This window comes from Pinus tabuliformis, chromosome 3_2 (assembly GCF_031772625.1).
Source record: "Pinus tabuliformis cultivar Carrire ecotype Pingquan chromosome 3_2, CPIR1, whole genome shotgun sequence".
NCBI lineage: Eukaryota > Viridiplantae > Streptophyta > Pinopsida > Pinales > Pinaceae > Pinus > Pinus tabuliformis.
In genome coordinates, this window is record NC_142302.1 from 479,862,991 (window position 1) to 479,867,591 (window position 4,601).

Below are 4,601 nucleotides of genomic sequence, written 5' to 3' on the forward strand. Positions count from 1 at the left end.
TTAATGCAACCAATTTAGTGTTTAGTTACAAGTCATCACCATAACAAAAACCATAGCAACTTTTAAACTTTAAGCCTAATTATTTCCAACACTAGGATAATGTTGTAATTTTCTCTAATATCATCTGTAACAAACCCAACACCTTGAGTTTTATCCAAGCGATGGGGTCAACTTCTTTGGAAACACACAAAGGGAGAGAGAGATATTATCACTTTAAAAGTTAACTTCCTTACGATGATGGCTATGGGTATCACTTGAGATGAACGCAACACCTTGAGTGTTATCGAAGCGATACGGTCAACTTATCTCAAAACACACAAAGAGAGAGAGATATTATCACTTTAAAAGTTAACTTCCTTGCAATAATGGCTACAGGTATCACTTGAAGTGTCATTTATGTAGTGATGTAGGGTATAGTGTCCCATAGACCAAGTGATGTAGGATAGGGTTGAAAGGCTAGGTTAACTCAAGGGTTGGGTGCCGAGACTAGTGGATTGGTTCCTGGGGGTCTTGTAGCACCTGAGGGAGGTCTGTAAAGAGTTGGTTAGTCAGTTCCACTTCCTTAACTGCACATAGGGAGTTTAATCATATCATAGTAACTCTTCATCACATGTTTACCCGGTGGACCGATTATCACGGGTAAATGTGGGAGGAGGCTGTTACATAATATAAATCCTTTATTCAAGTAGAAGCTTGTGTATTTATTTGTCTTATGTTTGCATGCTTATAATTTCCTCTAACTAATAAGAACTTATCTCCACTTCGTCATGTAATAAAATTGTGTCCTGATTTGTGCAATGACCCACTCAATCATGTTAGACATAGGGTCATGACTTGTCTTACGGATGCTTGTTTACAAAGGGAGACCCCTTTCGACTCCTTTAATGCAATTTCTACTCACAAGTCTATGAAATATATTGGATGACTATCAAATTATCACAATAGATTAACTTGATTGTGTGGATATTTGTCTTCCACACTATGTTATTTGTCTTTACTGGACATATTATTTATATGCAAGATGGATATTTTATTTCCCCATGGTATGTTGGTTTCTCTTGGATGTACTTTCAATGGTAGTTTTGGTGCCATTGACAAAAATTGTGGTCCTTAGTGCTCCTCCAATTGACCAACGTACTTCACTGGTTCCTTCTTTCAGACTTCAACCAAAAGACCCAATTACTAGGTTGTCGAACGATGTTGGTATTGGTACTCTATTGTTCACTAAAATAACCTTTATTGCTACTATATCGTTGCAATTTTTTTATTCTTGGTTAATTCAATTTCTTTATTTCCTCTTGCCCCAACTTAGATACATATGTGTCACGTTTTCTTGTGAGATTTCAGTTATGAGATGAAGTAATAAACATACATATTTGTGAACACTAGGAAATCTACTGCATTTTGAAACTTTTTAGGTTGCAATTGTGATCAAACAATGTTGTGTCCAAACTTTATTTAATTTTCCCAAGATATCATATGCATGATTTAAAAGTAAAGACATATAGATAAACTAACTATGATATTCTAATATATTGTCAAATGTTCTATGATGGTCTGTCCCGAGGGCCGATGAATAGTTTGAATGTTAAACATGCAACTTCAGTAGTGGTTGAACTTCTTTTATAGTTTTTTGCACTTGAATTTAATTGGTGGCAAGGAAGGACATGGATTGCAAAGGCTTCCTTTTGAATGTGTGATCTGGATTTAATTGGATGTGATCCAATGGCTAGGAATTTGTTTTTTGTTGATCCATGTGCTTTGATCTATTTTAATGGGAAATAGAATGGGTTGGGTGTCATTTATTGAAGTTATTGAGTTGGGTGTCATTTATTGAACACAGTGGGTTTAAATGTTATTGGGTTGGGTGTCATTTATTGAACACAATGAGTTTAAATGTTGAACAACACAGGAATTATGGTTGACATAAATTCACTTTTATTATGTGCAGGTATGGACATTTATTTGGGATACATAGCTTCAGTTCTCATGAGTGGGGGTTGACGTGACTGCTACTTTGTACTTCTAGAATAGACCATTTTGGAAGGATTTATGGTTTTATCTATTTTCTAGTTCGGTCAATATGATTTGTACTCTTAAGTATCAAGATACTATTTATGGATAGTTGTGGGCCCAGTCAATGTTTGGGGAAATTTTGGACATAAATTAAAACATATTTGCACTTAATATTATTTACTTTTGTTTAAATATTGGTGGCACAAGTCTCAACTTGTGGTTTGGTGGGACTAGTACTATATCAATTACTGGTCCCTGCACAACATTAGACATCTCTCCCCTAGATGTGGGATACAAGATGGTTTTTCATGTGAAAAGAAAAACACTATGCTAGCCTACCAGATACTCGTGTTCATGTGAAAAGAAAAACACTATGCTAGCCTACCAAATACCCATGTTGATGTGTCACATTGTTGATCATGTGGATGTATGGGCAATGAGTTGTTTCATTGTTGAAGATGCAAAGGGTGCATATTTTCCACATTATATGTAAATGTAAAAAACATGTATTTAAATGTGTTATATTCAAATGCTAAATTTTGGTATATTAGTATCTATCTATCATTTTAATAATGTTTTCCCATTAAAGATTCGGAAAATTCTATTTATACATTTTTTTAAAAGTACAAATTCCTAGTGCCGTTGTGAAGTAACTAACACCAAACGTGTTTCAAAATTTACAATATATTTTTACATGTTTCATTTGGTGATGCATTCCTTACCATGACGAGAGACCTCATATTTTTCAGCCAAATCCCTAACCATCATGATTTTTCACCCAAATCCCTAGCCCATTTTTCCATTGATACCTAATTATTCCATTTCTCTCCCACTCAAGACTAATTATACCAGCATAGATCCATCTTAACCACAAATCTAACTTGAGAAGAGAAGGATCAAATTTCATATGACTAATTATACTAGCACAAATCCATCTTAACCACAGATCTAACCTGAGTAGATAAGGATCAAATTTCATATTGTGTAAACTTATTTGAGAGTGCAAAAAACAACCTAATTCATCTTTTGCTATTGATATATTTTTAAATATATGTCAATATTAATTAATATTAAAATATTTTATTGATAACCTACATTGGATATTTCATTCTATACAACATTAAAATATTTTCTTTTAACAAATTTTTTTCTATATATAGATATATATGAAGTTGATATCACGTATTAAATATCTTGCATATTTTTTTGTACTTCTAATTACTTTACATGAAATTATATTAGGTTATATGGACAATTAATTAAATAAGCATAATAGTTTTTTCATTTTTATTATAGTCGACATTGTTTTTATATTTAGGAATGGATATACTTATACATTGCCTTCACATTGGATATTGGACTATCGAATGAGCATATAGACTCAACAATTTTTTTATTTATTAAATATTAAATATTATAAATTTCAAAGAGTAAATTAGATATATAATTTTGAATTTTCCACACAAATATTTTAACTTTTTATCTTTTGGTTTATTAATTTTTCCCTTTTCATGATAATTATTCTTCTTCTCATGGTTTTTTTTGAAGGTCATAAATAAATATATAAAAAACTCATAAATAAATATTAATATCATTTTTTTCTTTAACTATGGAGGGTCTTTCATTATTCTTTTTTCTCATAATAATAAAGAAATAATATTTTTTAAGTATTATTTTGCTAATATATGAAAGTTGTTAAATAAAAAAACGATAATGGAAATAGTTAATTAAAAATATAAAGGTTAAATAACTTATCATCGATTGAATTATGTTTTATTGGTCCCAAGTCACTGTACCATGCGCACGATCCAGATCCAAATTCAAATTCTGGTTTGGTATACAATCATTATATGTATGGTTAAAAGATATTATATCCACCACAGATCGTTTCACGGATCCCATGTTCCCGATATCACTCCTTGAACAACGTATATTGATGCAATACACACCAGCATTGTATCACAAATATACCTCAGCAATTTTGAGTGTATTTGGGCTCTGAAATGTACACCTCAAAATTAACGTTGGTTATTATCACGTCTTTTAAAATGCGTAATGGGTTCTCAACCACATACATTTTTAAATTATCATGGTATATCTAAATACTCACAACCAATACTATTTCGCGCAGGTTCCATATTAATATTTGCTTCAGGTAAAAATCCTTAGTCATTTACGGGTGCATTGGAAAATATTCCATGGAGGACAGAGAGCTATCTGTCAAACTTAAATGTTGTTATTGATGTTCTTACACCTGGCTATGGCATTAACTCCCGCCAGCTTGATCACGTGATGAGGGTGTGGTCGTTGCACCCTCTACCACTGCGCCTCGGCTCTTCCCCAGATCGACGGTGCGAAGTCGTGGAAGCCCACCCGAGGTGAGGCTTGCTCGATACGACACTTAGCTAGTCGCGCCATTGTGGTTTGCCAAGGCATTGTGTCCCGGCCTTGCTACAGCTTCACTCTCCTACCTGGTGCCGAGCACTCGCAGAACTTTGCTGGGATGACGAACAGCTAGAGCCCTGAAACGTAGCCAGGCTCCGGATCAACTCAGACCAGTTCATTTCTAAATGATGGTTGCCCTG